Raw genomic sequence first — 17,500 nt, forward strand, 5'->3', positions numbered from 1 at the left:
TGGACCAAAATCCCCCCAGAGCAGTGTGAGAGACTAGTGATGTCCTGTGGAAGAGACTGGAAGAAGAGTGGGCCAAAATCCCCCCAGAGCAGTGTGAGAGACTAGTGATGTCCTGTGGAAGAGACTGGAAGAAGAGTGGGCCAAAATCCCCCCATAGCAGTGTGAGAGACTAGTGATGTCCTGTGGAAGAGACTGGAAGAAGAGTGGGCCAAAATCCCCCCAGAGCAGTGTGAGAGACTAGTGATGTCCTGTGGAAGAGGCTGGAAGAAGAGTGGGCCAAAATCCCCCCAGAGCAGTGTGAGAAACTAGTGATGTCCTGTGGAAGACACTGGAAGAAGAGTGGGCTAAAATCCCCCCAGAGCAGTGTGAGAGACTAGTGATGTCCTGTGGAAGAGACTGGAAGAAGAGTGGACCAAAATCCCCCCAGAGCAGTGTGAGAGACTAGTGATGTCCTGTGGAAGAGACTGGAAGAAGAGTGGGCCAAAATCCCACCAGAGCAGTGTGAGAGACTGCTGCAGTCAGTCACAGCGACGGCCGGTACACGTCCTACTGATTGATGATTTACTGATTGATTGATTTATTGCTGCTCTCTAATTATCATCATCATCATCATCACATTTTGAGCAAAATAAAGGCTTTATGTTGATAAACTTTGGATCTTTTGTAAAAACCCTGTTCTAGTGGCATGGTGCACCCCTTACAAAAAAAACCCCTTCAAATATTCATTAATGTAGATCACATTATTTCTGAAAAAAAGCAACTGATCACACATTTTTCTCTAATTTTGGCCTCCAGTGTATATCTCCAATGTTTTTTTTTTGATTTTTGTTTTTTTTTAGATTTGAGGGAAAGACTGTAAAAATAAGTTAAAAAAAAAAACCCCACACATAATTTGTCTCTACTCATCTATCATTGGGAAATATTTATTAAGCTTAATGAGCCAGAGTTTGCATCCCAAAAAAACATTCTTTAATAACCTGTGTTTTACACGGTGTGCTGAAAATTTTGGTGCAAATTTCTGGCATAAAGTAAACCAATAGGTGGAGTACACAGTCTAAAGAAGCACAATATTTAACAAAAGGCGTAACCTACTTTAATACATTTTTGGCCATTTTGAAGGGAACCTTTCAAGTACAAAAAAATGCTATTTACCTGTAGGTATAGTGATAATCTACATGTAAATAGCATTTAAATTATGTCTGGAGGTTTAGTAGAAGCACAGCTACAGGGGGGAAATACACCACGGTTACTTACCGGTAGCCGGTTTTTCCAGAACCCATGACAACACCACGTGAGAGAGAGGGATCCGCCCAGCGAGGACAGGAAACCATTCTGAATAAAAGGTCGGTACTTCTCCCCTTCGTCAGTTGATTACCGAGAATGAGAGGACCTCCAACAAACGTTAGAACTTACTCCATCACCACTAAACACACACACAAACACACCGAAAAGTGTACACCAAGGATGAAAAAAGGAGGGAATATAAGGGTGCTGTCATGGGTTCTGGAAAAACCGGCTACCGGTAAGTAACCGTGGTGTTTTCCCCTCACCCATGACAGCACCACGTGAGAGATTTCCAGAGAAACCAATTTAGGGAGGGACCACCTCCTCAAGCTCCCGTCTACCAAATGAAAGAGCAGCCGAGGAGGATAGGTCCAACCGATATTGCCGGAAAAAAGTAGACTGTGAGGACCAGGTAGCGGCCCTACAAATTTGTTCAATAGATACCTGCGCACGTTCAGCCCAGGAGGTAGACACCGCCCGGATGTTCTCCGGAACGGGCGCTCCACTAGAGGAGTAGGCTAAAGTAATGGCCTCCCTAATCCACCTAGCGATAGTACTCTTAGACATCCCCTGACCCTTTGTACTACCCTGAAAGGAGATGAATAATGACTGTGTCTTCCTCACTGCCCGTGTCACTGAAAGATAGTGCAGGAGGGCCCTGCGCGCAGTAGAACATTCCGTATCCGCAGGTGAGCCGACATCTCTGCCACTATCTTCGTAAAAATCCTGGGGTGACAGACAGCCCAAAGGGGAGGGCTCGGAACTGCAAATGACCGATCTGGTTGTTGATGGAAACAGCCATTCGCAGGAACCGCTGAAAACGGGGATGTATAGGGACATGGTAATAGGCATCCTTCAAGTCTATCACTGCCATATAACAGTCGCGGAACAGCAGCTTTATGGCCGACTGAACAGACTCCATCTTGAACGGGAAATACTGTAAAAACTGGTTGAGACGCCTGAGGTTTATTATCGTTCGGAAGGAACCGTCCGGTTTCCCCTCGAGTAAGAGGGGGGAATAGAACCCTTTTCCTCTTTCCGCTACGGGCACCTCGCACAGGACTGCCTTCCCAAGCAACATCAGGACTTCCAATTCCAGAGCATGTTGCTCTGACTGCGACCTCCGAAGGGGAGTGATGGTGAAACGCTGTGGAGGCTGAAGGAGAAATTGGAACTGGAGACCGTCTTTGATAATGGATCGATTGTAGGTGTTTGAGGAAATGCTTTCCCACTGCTCCAGAAAGTGAGAAAGGTGTCCTCCGACCGGCAGCCTGGCGTCACTGTGCAGACTTCTTTGAGGAGGCTGGGGCGCCCCTGAACATGAAGTCGGAGTCCCGCTTGGGTCTGCGCTCCCACTGCCGATTATCCAGGGGCCTGCCTTTGGAGAACCTCTGCCTCCGAAAGGAACGAGATGACCCAGAGTGGAACCTTCGGAAGGACTTCTTGCCATCTGACGCCTTGTCCAGTGCGTCCTCCAGCTGTTTCCCAAAAAGCAGGCGACCGTCACATGGCACCATACACAATTTGTGTTTGGACTGCAGATCACCCGGACAGGCCTTCAGCCACAAAGCCCGTCGGGCTTGATTGGACAGTCCAGCAGAACGAGCCCCCAGTCTGATAACATCCGCTGAGGAATCCGCCAGAAAGGCTGCTGCCCCCTGGAGAAGCGGAAATTTTGACAGGATCTTTTCACGGGAGGCGTTATCCCGCAACTGATCCTCAACCTGTTGGAGCCAGATCATGAGGGAACGGGCCGTGCAGGTATTTGCGATGGCCGGCCTCAAGATCCCTGCAGATGCTTCCCATAAATGCTTAAGGACGACATCCTCTTTCTTGTCCAGGGGATCTTTCAATATTCCTGAGTCCTCCAAGGGGATGCTGTCCCGTCGAGAGGTCTTCGCGACGACAGCATCGATACGAGGCGCCTTATCCCATACGGCCGTCTTGTCCTCGTCAAAGGGATATTTCCGTTTGGAGGAGGAGGGGAGAGAGCCCCCTTTGTCAGGACGCTTCCACTCCTTTTGAATAAGCGCCTCAATCTTGTCGTTGACTGGAAAGGTACGTTTCTTCCTAACTTCCAGACCTCCAAACATAACATCCTCTAGGGATCTAGAGGATTTCTCCTCTGTCAACCCCATAGTAGCCCTGACTGATTTGACTAGCGACCCTATATCATCAATGGAGAAGCACGGCCTGCCTCCCACATCACTATCTGTGAGGACGAGGAGTCTGAGTCTGAGGCCGTACCAGAGGAGGAAGCGGAAGGGGCAGAGTCTACCGGTTTTGACTTTTTTTTCTTTATGAAGGCCTTCATGGAATCCTGAACTTCGGAGCGGATAGCTGAACGGACGTCCGCCGAGAGTCCCGGAGATTCCTCCGCAATAGTGCGACGAATACACGCCTGACACAACTTCTTTTGCCACTCCTCCGAGAGGGGTTCCATGCATAGGGGGCACTCCTTATGTTTCTTTTTGGACATTGATTTTTTAGGGGCCTAAGAAGGGTAGACAAAAGCAGGGGAGAAAAAAGCCCCAAGGGAACCATGAGTAAGGAGACCTTCACGAAGATCCACTCACCACCATAGGAATCAAGGGTACCGGTTTTGAAGGCTGTTTCGGAACATCCACAGGCCTCACAGGAGCTGCAGAGTCACGAGAGAATCTGCTGTCATGGCTGCCACGGCCCGTCCGACCAGTATTACTCCAGTCATCTGTTTTCCTGCCCTGCTGACGCCGCACGGGAGAGTGCTGCTGCTCATCCGTGTCCATTGCAGAGCCTAGGCACCAGCACTTGACAGTGCCAGAAGAGCCGCTTTAACCAGAATCCTCCGCCTTCCGGTCCCAGGTGAGGCTCCTCCCCGCTGCCCCCATGCTCCCCACGGTGCCTGGACAGGAGCACCTGCAGCCTCAAATGGCAGGCTGCATGCCCCGCAGCGTTGCATGGGCGCCGCCATCTTTGCCGGTGATGTTACGCCAAGCCCCGCCTCCAGCTCCCAGCATGCCAGCCGCGCGGTCGCGCACCCGGAAGTCAGAGGCAGCATGGAGCGCAGGGCGGGGAGGAAGGAGCGGTGGACCGGGATCCCACAGACGGCTCCTGCCGCACGCCCCCGCACGGACACCTGGACACCCCAGGGGCAGGTGGACGGCGCTTCCAGCCCCGAAGAACAGTGCTACAGGACTCACCCTGCTCTTCCAGACACCGGACGGGGCTGGGTAAGTAGGCGATCTCTTCTTCTCTTCACCGCCGGTTTTCAGAACGGGGGTCCCCCATCAAGGACAGGAAACCAACTGACGAAGGGGAGAAGTACCGCCCTTTTATTCAGAATGGTTTCCTGTCCTCGCTGGGCGGATCCCTCTCTCTCACGTGGTGCTGTCATGGGTGAGGGGAAAAAAGATATTTTCTCCCTTCAGCCTCCGTCTTACAGTCACCCAGGCAGTGAAGGGGACTGCTAAAATAGAGGCTCTTCCATGACATTTAAAATAAATTAAATAAAATATTTTAATAAAAAAAGAGGTGGGCTCCAGCCCATTTTTGATAACCAGCGCAGATAAAGACTGGATATTCTCAGGCTTCAAAGGTCCATGTTATTGGACCTCCTCAGCCTAAAATTAGCAGCCAGCAGCCCCCTACAATAGGCACATCCATTAGATGCGCCAATTGTGTCACTTTACCTGGCTCATCCCGATGGCCCTAGTGTGGGGTAATATATCACCGCACCCTATACAGTGAGTGCGCTGTATACCCCCCTTCCAGAACACCCTGGGCCCGAACAAGTTACTGTACATTACAAATTTGCGTAACATCTAATTATACAATTAATGATCTATATTAAGAGATTTTCGACTTGTCGAAAAGTAGCCACCAAACTGATCAGATATTAACATCATCCTTCTCCAACTCCTGCGTCAGTTTTGGCTGCGGCTGTGATGATACATGTCAACGCTGCAGCCAATCACTGAGATTAGCAATTTATAGCATTAATCATCTGTCTCTTTAACCCCTTTTATCTTTTAGCCCCTTAAGGCTGTGTACGTTTTTGCCTGCTGATTTTCCGAAATCTGCAAGGAAAGTTTATGAGAATTCTGAAGTTTTATCCACACGTTCAGGATTTTTTTTCCTTGCAGATGTTGGTGCAGAAAAGAATCTGCAGCGTGTTAATTCTGTTTTTTTCCTGCGTCTGATATAATCTACTACAGAGCTTAGGCTCGATCACTGTAGTGGATTATATCTGCGTTTTTACTATTGAAAGCAATGGGAAAAAAAGCATCAAATTGCGAAAAAAAAAAAAACACAGCAAAAACACTTTTTTTCCTGCCAGATTGTCTGCACATAGCCTAAGTTTGAGACCCAGAAATAAGAAAGCAGCAGTATAATACCGTCCTACTAATTACATCTTGCAGGATTGTGTCCCGCTCCTGCTCGTTAACACGTCCCCTGAGATTCATCTCATTTTTCAGACATGTGAAAAACATTTTTTTCCCTATAAAGAAGCTATTTTCACACTTTCTAATAAAAGCCCCATGTGCCCGCGGCGCTGATGCTCCGTATTTTGTATGTTGTGTTTTTTTAGATCACTTTTTTTCCCCCATAGATAGACAGTGCTTGTAATTTCGATATATATGTATCTCCTTGAGATGTCCCATGGAATGCTTTACCCATATCTGACAGACACACTCCTCGAAGAACGTGACTGAGTTATCCCAAATGTTTTTTTAAGTCCTTACACCGTCTTAGAAAGTCAAGTTATAAATAGCGATAAAACAAAAGTAAAATAACATTCCATGCAAATCATAATGCACCGCCTTCAGCTGGCACCATCCATACATAGGAGAACAACTGCTTAGTCTTCACCCACACGTGTATATAAAAGAGGCCTGCCCGGATCAAGACTTGGCAAGGTGGTCTTCCTCTGGGTAAGTTCTCCTACCTTGGGTACCTTTTGTTCACTAATAATCAGATTTTTTTATTTTAATTTCTATTAAGTGATGGAGCACAAAAAACTACGTACCAATAACCTTTGCTTTACCAAAGGTTTTTTCCTTTTTTTTCAATTATTTTTAAAATTTTTATATTTTTTTTATGGTTTTGTAAAAAAAATTTTCATTACTTTTTAAATTTTGTTTTTTTTTATTTTATTTTTATTATATTTTTGTTTTTTTTACAATTTGATTTGTTTTTTTAATGATTTTTAAATTTGTATTTTTGTTTAATTATTTTTACATTTTTCTGTTTTGTTTAATTATTTTTTGCATTTATTTTTTTGTTTAATTAGTTTTACATTTGTTTTGTTTTTAATTATTTTTTATATTTTTATTTATTTTTAAATTTTTATCTGTTTTGTTCTTTTAATTATTTTTTACATTTTTATAGTTTTTTTGTTTATTTTTACATTTTTGGTTTTTTTTTGTTTGATTTTTTAATTATTTTTTTATATTTTTATTTGTGTTTTAAATTATTTTTTACATTTTTATTTTTTTAAGTATTAATATTTTTTTTTTATATACAACAGATGGCTTGGATGTCGTTACCCCCTGTTCACAGCAATCCACAAAAATCAGCAGAACGGGGGAGTTTTATCTCCGTTGGAACGTAGCGGCTCCATTTATTCCCAATGAGGATGCACTTGAGCAGCCCCATAGAGAATGAACAGTCCTGTATCCAACCTGCTGCTCCATTTTTAATGGCGATCAAAGTTTCCCTTTCTGCGGATCGGTGTGGGTTCGTGGTGTCAGACCCCCACCTATCCTGTAGATTGACTTGTTTTCACTAGGGAGTTGCTTCGTCTTCATTAATTGATAAAATTGGAAAGTGCCCCCCACAGACTACAGAGGTAACGTTACCTCTGTTAGCAGTATGGGAGAGTGCACAGTTTAGACGACCGCGTGCTGGACCAAAATTGTTATACTTACCTGTCCATTGTGCTGATGTCTCTGGTGCTGCTGCTGTTTCCGGTTTTCGGTGCAGTGAATATTCATGAGCATAATGAGCGGGGTTCGAAAGCAAGTGACAGCAGCGGCAGAGACAGTTGAGTGTAGAAATTCATTTTATTTCACAGAAACGTGGTTTTCTCCGGTATGTGTCACACGGATCGCATCCGTGCGGTCCGTGTGACACCCGTGCTGCCGGAAAAAAATGGACATGTCTACGTGTCGAGCACATGGACACACATATGCTCCACACGGTCCATAGGAAAACACCCATGTGTGCGCAAAACCATTGATTTTAATGGGTCTACGTTTGCCCGTGTCTCCGGTACTTGTGAAAATGGACGTCACATGTACCGGAGACACGGATGTGTGAGGGGGGCCTTTGTTTTTTTTTTTTTAGTGATGCATATTAAGCATTAATTCAGGGGATAACGATCATTAGTAAAACATGGCGCGACCCTCTTGTCCATCTACAGACAGATTTGTCTTCTTGATCAGTTTCCACCTTCCGCATTTCTTACCTCTCTCTTCTCTTTTTTCAGTCCGGCTCTGAATTTCATCGCCTGGAGATCACCACAAAGGTTGGAGAACAGTTTGTGCTCATCTCTTTCGTGTTTTCTTTCTTTTTGGTCCATGAAGTCGATTCTCCAGCACTCTACAAATATATGCCCAGAGGGGCATTGCAGCTATAAGTCCCCTTACCTGGCAGCCAGACTGGCTTGCAAAGTCTCCTTAAGGAGAATAGTGTTCCCCCGTGGAATTTTAGGGGCATTGCAGCTATAAGTCCCCTTACCTGGCAGCCAGACTGGCTTGCAAAGTCTCCTTAAGGAGAATAGTGTTCCCCCGTGGTCCCCACATAGCTTTCTCATGAGCCAGATCAGACACCCCCATACTTTGCACTGACGAGGGGCAAGCACCCCGAAACACCGTGTCTGCAAATTGGGATTCTGATCTGGCTTATATATCCTGAGTCATATTGCAAAGGATTGTCAAAAATCCACTTGTGACTTTTAGGATCGCTACTTCCAATAGGTGGCGCTGTGCTAGAGTTTGTCTCCTTTACTGGAGAGACAATTTGAATATTTCCCAGAGGGGCATTGCAGCTATAAGTCCCCTTACCTGGCAGCCAGACTGGCTTGCAAAGTCTCCTTAAGGAGAATAGTGTTCCCCCGTGGAATTTTAGGGGCATTGCAGCTATAAGTCCCCTTACCTGGCAGCCAGACTGGCTTGCAAAGTCTCCTTAAGGAGAATAGTGTTCCCCCGTGGTCCCCACATAGCTTTCTCATGAGCCAGATCAGACACCCCCATACTTTGCACTGACGAGGGGCAAGCACCCCGAAACACCGTGTCTGCAAATTGGGATTCTGATCTGGCTTATATATCCTGAGTCATATTGCAAAGGATTGTCAAAAATCCACTTGTGACTTTTAGGATCGCTACTTCCAATAGGTGGCGCTGTGCTAGAGTTTGTCTCCTTTACTGGAGAGACAATTTGAATATTTCCCAGAGGGGCATTGCAGCTATAAGTCCCCTTACCTGGCAGCCAGACTGGCTTGCAAAGTCTCCTTAAGGAGAATAGTGTTCCCCCGTGGAATTTTAGGGGCATTGCAGCTATAAGTCCCCTTACCTGGCAGCCAGACTGGCTTGCAAAGTCTCCTTAAGGAGAATAGTGTTCCCCCGTGGTCCCCACATAGCTTTCTCATGAGCCAGATCAGACACCCCCATACTTTGCACTGACGAGGGGCAAGCACCCCGAAACACCGTGTCTGCAAATTGGGATTCTGATCTGGCTTATATATCCTGAGTCATATTGCAAAGGATTGTCAAAAATCCACTTGTGACTTTTAGGATCGCTACTTCCAATAGGTGGCGCTGTGCTAGAGTTTGTCTCCTTTACTGGAGAGACAATTTGAATATTTCCCAGAGGGGCATTGCAGCTATAAGTCCCCTTACCTGGCAGCCAGACTGGCTTGCAAAGTCTCCTTAAGGAGAATAGTGTTCCCCCGTGGAATTTTAGGGGCATTGCAGCTATAAGTCCCCTTACCTGGCAGCCAGACTGGCTTGCAAAGTCTCCTTAAGGAGAATAGTGTTCCCCCGTGGTCCCCACATAGCTTTCTCATGAGCCAGATCAGACACCCCCATACTTTGCACTGACGAGGGGCAAGCACCCCGAAACACCGTGTCTGCAAATTGGGATTCTGATCTGGCTTATATATCCTGAGTCATATTGCAAAGGATTGTCAAAAATCCACTTGTGACTTTTAGGATCGCTACTTCCAATAGGTGGCGCTGTGCTAGAGTTTGTCTCCTTTACTGGAGAGACAATTTGAATATTTCCCAGAGGGGCATTGCAGCTATAAGTCCCCTTACCTGGCAGCCAGACTGGCTTGCAAAGTCTCCTTAAGGAGAATAGTGTTCCCCCGTGGAATTTTAGGGGCATTGCAGCTATAAGTCCCCTTACCTGGCAGCCAGACTGGCTTGCAAAGTCTCCTTAAGGAGAATAGTGTTCCCCCGTGGTCCCCACATAGCTTTCTCATGAGCCAGATCAGACACCCCCATACTTTGCACTGACGAGGGGCAAGCACCCCGAAACACCGTGTCTGCAAATTGGGATTCTGATCTGGCTTATATATCCTGAGTCATATTGCAAAGGATTGTCAAAAATCCACTTGTGACTTTTAGGATCGCTACTTCCAATAGGTGGCGCTGTGCTAGAGTTTGTCTCCTTTACTGGAGAGACAATTTGAATATTTCCCAGAGGGGCATTGCAGCTATAAGTCCCCTTACCTGGCAGCCAGACTGGCTTGCAAAGTCTCCTTAAGGAGAATAGTGTTCCCCCGTGGAATTTTAGGGGCATTGCAGCTATAAGTCCCCTTACCTGGCAGCCAGACTGGCTTGCAAAGTCTCCTTAAGGAGAATAGTGTTCCCCCGTGGTCCCCACATAGCTTTCTCATGAGCCAGATCAGACACCCCCATACTTTGCACTGACGAGGGGCAAGCACCCCGAAACACCGTGTCTGCAAATTGGGATTCTGATCTGGCTTATATATCCTGAGTCATATTGCAAAGGATTGTCAAAAATCCACTTGTGACTTTTAGGATCGCTACTTCCAATAGGTGGCGCTGTGCTAGAGTTTGTCTCCTTTACTGGAGAGACAATTTGAATATTTCCCAGAGGGGCATTGCAGCTATAAGTCCCCTTACCTGGCAGCCAGACTGGCTTGCAAAGTCTCCTTAAGGAGAATAGTGTTCCCCCGTGGAATTTTAGGGGCATTGCAGCTATAAGTCCCCTTACCTGGCAGCCAGACTGGCTTGCAAAGTCTCCTTAAGGAGAATAGTGTTCCCCCGTGGTCCCCACATAGCTTTCTCATGAGCCAGATCAGACACCCCCATACTTTGCACTGACGAGGGGCAAGCACCCCGAAACACCGTGTCTGCAAATTGGGATTCTGATCTGGCTTATATATCCTGAGTCATATTGCAAAGGATTGTCAAAAATCCACTTGTGACTTTTAGGATCGCTACTTCCAATAGGTGGCGCTGTGCTAGAGTTTGTCTCCTTTACTGGAGAGACAATTTGAATATTTCCCAGAGGGGCATTGCAGCTATAAGTCCCCTTACCTGGCAGCCAGACTGGCTTGCAAAGTCTCCTTAAGGAGAATAGTGTTCCCCCGTGGAATTTTAGGGGCATTGCAGCTATAAGTCCCCTTACCTGGCAGCCAGACTGGCTTGCAAAGTCTCCTTAAGGAGAATAGTGTTCCCCCGTGGTCCCCACATAGCTTTCTCATGAGCCAGATCAGACACCCCCATACTTTGCACTGACGAGGGGCAAGCACCCCGAAACACCGTGTCTGCAAATTGGGATTCTGATCTGGCTTATATATCCTGAGTCATATTGCAAAGGATTGTCAAAAATCCACTTGTGACTTTTAGGATCGCTACTTCCAATAGGTGGCGCTGTGCTAGAGTTTGTCTCCTTTACTGAAGAGACAATTTGAATATTTCCCAGAGGGGCATTGCAGCTATAAGTCCCCTTACCTGGCAGCCAGACTGGCTTGCAAAGTCTCCTTAAGGAGAATAGTGTTCCCCCGTGGAATTTTAGGGGCATTGCAGCTATAAGTCCCCTTACCTGGCAGCCAGACTGGCTTGCAAAGTCTCCTTAAGGAGAATAGTGTTCCCCCGTGGTCCCCACATAGCTTTCTCATGAGCCAGATCAGACACCCCCATACTTTGCACTGACGAGGGGCAAGCACCCCGAAACACCGTGTCTGCAAATTGGGATTCTGATCTGGCTTATATATCCTGAGTCATATTGCAAAGGATTGTCAAAAATCCACTTGTGACTTTTAGGATTGCTACTTCCAATAGGTGGCGCTGTGCTAGAGTTTGTCTCCTTTACTGGAGAGACAATTTGAATATTTCCCAGAGGGGCATTGCAGCTATAAGTCCCCTTACCTGGCAGCCAGACTGGCTTGCAAAGTCTCCTTAAGGAGAATAGTGTTCCCCCGTGGAATTTTAGGGGCATTGCAGCTATAAGTCCCCTTACCTGGCAGCCAGACTGGCTTGCAAAGTCTCCTTAAGGAGAATAGTGTTCCCCCGTGGTCCCCACATAGCTTTCTCATGAGCCAGATCAGACACCCCCATACTTTGCACTGACGAGGGGCAAGCACCCCGAAACACCGTGTCTGCAAATTGGGATTCTGATCTGGCTTATATATCCTGAGTCATATTGCAAAGGATTGTCAAAAATCCACTTGTGACTTTTAGGATCGCTACTTCCAATAGGTGGCGCTGTGCTAGAGTTTGTCTCCTTTACTGGAGAGACAATTTGAATATTTCCCAGAGGGGCATTGCAGCTATAAGTCCCCTTACCTGGCAGCCAGACTGGCTTGCAAAGTCTCCTTAAGGAGAATAGTGTTCCCCCGTGGAATTTTAGGGGCATTGCAGCTATAAGTCCCCTTACCTGGCAGCCAGACTGGCTTGCAAAGTCTCCTTAAGGAGAATAGTGTTCCCCCGTGGTCCCCACATAGCTTTCTCATGAGCCAGATCAGACACCCCCATACTTTGCACTGACGAGGGGCAAGCACCCCGAAACACCGTGTCTGCAAATTGGGATTCTGATCTGGCTTATATATCCTGAGTCATATTGCAAAGGATTGTCAAAAATCCACTTGTGACTTTTAGGATCGCTACTTCCAATAGGTGGCGCTGTGCTAGAGTTTGTCTCCTTTACTGGAGAGACAATTTGAATATTTCCCAGAGGGGCATTGCAGCTATAAGTCCCCTTACCTGGCAGCCAGACTGGCTTGCAAAGTCTCCTTAAGGAGAATAGTGTTCCCCCGTGGAATTTTAGGGGCATTGCAGCTATAAGTCCCCTTACCTGGCAGCCAGACTGGCTTGCAAAGTCTCCTTAAGGAGAATAGTGTTCCCCCGTGGTCCCCACATAGCTTTCTCATGAGCCAGATCAGACACCCCCATACTTTGCACTGACGAGGGGCAAGCACCCCGAAACACCGTGTCTGCAAATTGGGATTCTGATCTGGCTTATATATCCTGAGTCATATTGCAAAGGATTGTCAAAAATCCACTTGTGACTTTTAGGATCGCTACTTCCAATAGGTGGCGCTGTGCTAGAGTTTGTCTCCTTTACTGGAGAGACAATTTGAATATTTCCCAGAGGGGCATTGCAGCTATAAGTCCCCTTACCTGGCAGCCAGACTGGCTTGCAAAGTCTCCTTAAGGAGAATAGTGTTCCCCCGTGGAATTTTAGGGGCATTGCAGCTATAAGTCCCCTTACCTGGCAGCCAGACTGGCTTGCAAAGTCTCCTTAAGGAGAATAGTGTTCCCCCGTGGTCCCCACATAGCTTTCTCATGAGCCAGATCAGACACCCCCATACTTTGCACTGACGAGGGGCAAGCACCCCGAAACACCGTGTCTGCAAATTGGGATTCTGATCTGGCTTATATATCCTGAGTCATATTGCAAAGGATTGTCAAAAATCCACTTGTGACTTTTAGGATCGCTACTTCCAATAGGTGGCGCTGTGCTAGAGTTTGTCTCCTTTACTGGAGAGACAATTTGAATATTTCCCAGAGGGGCATTGCAGCTATAAGTCCCCTTACCTGGCAGCCAGACTGGCTTGCAAAGTCTCCTTAAGGAGAATAGTGTTCCCCCGTGGAATTTTAGGGGCATTGCAGCTATAAGTCCCCTTACCTGGCAGCCAGACTGGCTTGCAAAGTCTCCTTAAGGAGAATAGTGTTCCCCCGTGGTCCCCACATAGCTTTCTCATGAGCCAGATCAGACACCCCCATACTTTGCACTGACGAGGGGCAAGCACCCCGAAACACCGTGTCTGCAAATTGGGATTCTGATCTGGCTTATATATCCTGAGTCATATTGCAAAGGATTGTCAAAAATCCACTTGTGACTTTTAGGATCGCTACTTCCAATAGGTGGCGCTGTGCTAGAGTTTGTCTCCTTTACTGGAGAGACAATTTGAATATTTCCCAGAGGGGCATTGCAGCTATAAGTCCCCTTACCTGGCAGCCAGACTGGCTTGCAAAGTCTCCTTAAGGAGAATAGTGTTCCCCCGTGGAATTTTAGGGGCATTGCAGCTATAAGTCCCCTTACCTGGCAGCCAGACTGGCTTGCAAAGTCTCCTTAAGGAGAATAGTGTTCCCCCGTGGTCCCCACATAGCTTTCTCATGAGCCAGATCAGACACCCCCATACTTTGCACTGACGAGGGGCAAGCACCCCGAAACACCGTGTCTGCAAATTGGGATTCTGATCTGGCTTATATATCCTGAGTCATATTGCAAAGGATTGTCAAAAATCCACTTGTGACTTTTAGGATCGCTACTTCCAATAGGTGGCGCTGTGCTAGAGTTTGTCTCCTTTACTGGAGAGACAATTTGAATATTTCCCAGAGGGGCATTGCAGCTATAAGTCCCCTTACCTGGCAGCCAGACTGGCTTGCAAAGTCTCCTTAAGGAGAATAGTGTTCCCCCGTGGAATTTTAGGGGCATTGCAGCTATAAGTCCCCTTACCTGGCAGCCAGACTGGCTTGCAAAGTCTCCTTAAGGAGAATAGTGTTCCCCCGTGGTCCCCACATAGCTTTCTCATGAGCCAGATCAGACACCCCCATACTTTGCACTGACGAGGGGCAAGCACCCCGAAACACCGTGTCTGCAAATTGGGATTCTGATCTGGCTTATATATCCTGAGTCATATTGCAAAGGATTGTCAAAAATCCACTTGTGACTTTTAGGATCGCTACTTCCAATAGGTGGCGCTGTGCTAGAGTTTGTCTCCTTTACTGGAGAGACAATTTGAATATTTCCCAGAGGGGCATTGCAGCTATAAGTCCCCTTACCTGGCAGCCAGACTGGCTTGCAAAGTCTCCTTAAGGAGAATAGTGTTCCCCCGTGGAATTTTAGGGGCATTGCAGCTATAAGTCCCCTTACCTGGCAGCCAGACTGGCTTGCAAAGTCTCCTTAAGGAGAATAGTGTTCCCCCGTGGTCCCCACATAGCTTTCTCATGAGCCAGATCAGACACCCCCATACTTTGCACTGACGAGGGGCAAGCACCCCGAAACACCGTGTCTGCAAATTGGGATTCTGATCTGGCTTATATATCCTGAGTCATATTGCAAAGGATTGTCAAAAATCCACTTGTGACTTTTAGGATCGCTACTTCCAATAGGTGGCGCTGTGCTAGAGTTTGTCTCCTTTACTGGAGAGACAATTTGAATATTTCCCAGAGGGGCATTGCAGCTATAAGTCCCCTTACCTGGCAGCCAGACTGGCTTGCAAAGTCTCCTTAAGGAGAATAGTGTTCCCCCGTGGAATTTTAGGGGCATTGCAGCTATAAGTCCCCTTACCTGGCAGCCAGACTGGCTTGCAAAGTCTCCTTAAGGAGAATAGTGTTCCCCCGTGGTCCCCACATAGCTTTCTCATGAGCCAGATCAGACACCCCCATACTTTGCACTGACGAGGGGCAAGCACCCCGAAACACCGTGTCTGCAAATTGGGATTCTGATCTGGCTTATATATCCTGAGTCATATTGCAAAGGATTGTCAAAAATCCACTTGTGACTTTTAGGATCGCTACTTCCAATAGGTGGCGCTGTGCTAGAGTTTGTCTCCTTTACTGGAGAGACAATTTGAATATTTCCCAGAGGGGCATTGCAGCTATAAGTCCCCTTACCTGGCAGCCAGACTGGCTTGCAAAGTCTCCTTAAGGAGAATAGTGTTCCCCCGTGGAATTTTAGGGGCATTGCAGCTATAAGTCCCCTTACCTGGCAGCCAGACTGGCTTGCAAAGTCTCCTTAAGGAGAATAGTGTTCCCCCGTGGTCCCCACATAGCTTTCTCATGAGCCAGATCAGACACCCCCATACTTTGCACTGACGAGGGGCAAGCACCCCGAAACACCGTGTCTGCAAATTGGGATTCTGATCTGGCTTATATATCCTGAGTCATATTGCAAAGGATTGTCAAAAATCCACTTGTGACTTTTAGGATCGCTACTTCCAATAGGTGGCGCTGTGCTAGAGTTTGTCTCCTTTACTGGAGAGACAATTTGAATATTTCCCAGAGGGGCATTGCAGCTATAAGTCCCCTTACCTGGCAGCCAGACTGGCTTGCAAAGTCTCCTTAAGGAGAATAGTGTTCCCCCGTGGAATTTTAGGGGCATTGCAGCTATAAGTCCCCTTACCTGGCAGCCAGACTGGCTTGCAAAGTCTCCTTAAGGAGAATAGTGTTCCCCCGTGGTCCCCACATAGCTTTCTCATGAGCCAGATCAGACACCCCCATACTTTGCACTGACGAGGGGCAAGCACCCCGAAACACCGTGTCTGCAAATTGGGATTCTGATCTGGCTTATATATCCTGAGTCATATTGCAAAGGATTGTCAAAAATCCACTTGTGACTTTTAGGATCGCTACTTCCAATAGGTGGCGCTGTGCTAGAGTTTGTCTCCTTTACTGGAGAGACAATTTGAATATTTCCCAGAGGGGCATTGCAGCTATAAGTCCCCTTACCTGGCAGCCAGACTGGCTTGCAAAGTCTCCTTAAGGAGAATAGTGTTCCCCCGTGGAATTTTAGGGGCATTGCAGCTATAAGTCCCCTTACCTGGCAGCCAGACTGGCTTGCAAAGTCTCCTTAAGGAGAATAGTGTTCCCCCGTGGTCCCCACATAGCTTTCTCATGAGCCAGATCAGACACCCCCATACTTTGCACTGACGAGGGGCAAGCACCCCGAAACACCGTGTCTGCAAATTGGGATTCTGATCTGGCTTATATATCCTGAGTCATATTGCAAAGGATTGTCAAAAATCCACTTGTGACTTTTAGGATCGCTACTTCCAATAGGTGGCGCTGTGCTAGAGTTTGTCTCCTTTACTGGAGAGACAATTTGAATATTTCCCAGAGGGGCATTGCAGCTATAAGTCCCCTTACCTGGCAGCCAGACTGGCTTGCAAAGTCTCCTTAAGGAGAATAGTGTTCCCCCGTGGAATTTTAGGGGCATTGCAGCTATAAGTCCCCTTACCTGGCAGCCAGACTGGCTTGCAAAGTCTCCTTAAGGAGAATAGTGTTCCCCCGTGGTCCCCACATAGCTTTCTCATGAGCCAGATCAGACACCCCCATACTTTGCACTGACGAGGGGCAAGCACCCCGAAACACCGTGTCTGCAAATTGGGATTCTGATCTGGCTTATATATCCTGAGTCATATTGCAAAGGATTGTCAAAAATCCACTTGTGACTTTTAGGATCGCTACTTCCAATAGGTGGCGCTGTGCTAGAGTTTGTCTCCTTTACTGGAGAGACAATTTGAATATTTCCCAGAGGGGCATTGCAGCTATAAGTCCCCTTACCTGGCAGCCAGACTGGCTTGCAAAGTCTCCTTAAGGAGAATAGTGTTCCCCCGTGGAATTTTAGGGGCATTGCAGCTATAAGTCCCCTTACCTGGCAGCCAGACTGGCTTGCAAAGTCTCCTTAAGGAGAATAGTGTTCCCCCGTGGTCCCCACATAGCTTTCTCATGAGCCAGATCAGACACCCCCATACTTTGCACTGACGAGGGGCAAGCACCCCGAAACACCGTGTCTGCAAATTGGGATTCTGATCTGGCTTATATATCCTGAGTCATATTGCAAAGGATTGTCAAAAATCCACTTGTGACTTTTAGGATCGCTACTTCCAATAGGTGGCGCTGTGCTAGAGTTTGTCTCCTTTACTGGAGAGACAATACAAATATATAGGAAGACATAGGAATCATTAATTACTCTG

The 17,500-nt window shown here is 47.1% G+C and overlaps 1 protein-coding gene across 1 annotated transcript in view; it reads left to right on the forward strand.

Annotated features, from left to right (window-relative positions):
* Positions 1-17,500, forward strand: part of LOC142251908 (uncharacterized) — a 106,979-nt gene that overhangs the window by 24,005 nt on the left and 65,474 nt on the right. Inside the window, exon 3 of the mRNA XM_075324958.1 lies at positions 7,754-7,792. The gene's annotated coding sequence lies outside the window, so the exon portion shown is untranslated. The remainder of the gene's footprint in view (positions 1-7,753; positions 7,793-17,500) is intronic.

This window comes from Anomaloglossus baeobatrachus, chromosome 9 (assembly GCF_048569485.1).
Source record: "Anomaloglossus baeobatrachus isolate aAnoBae1 chromosome 9, aAnoBae1.hap1, whole genome shotgun sequence".
NCBI classification, from domain to species: Eukaryota; Metazoa; Chordata; class Amphibia; order Anura; family Aromobatidae; genus Anomaloglossus; species Anomaloglossus baeobatrachus.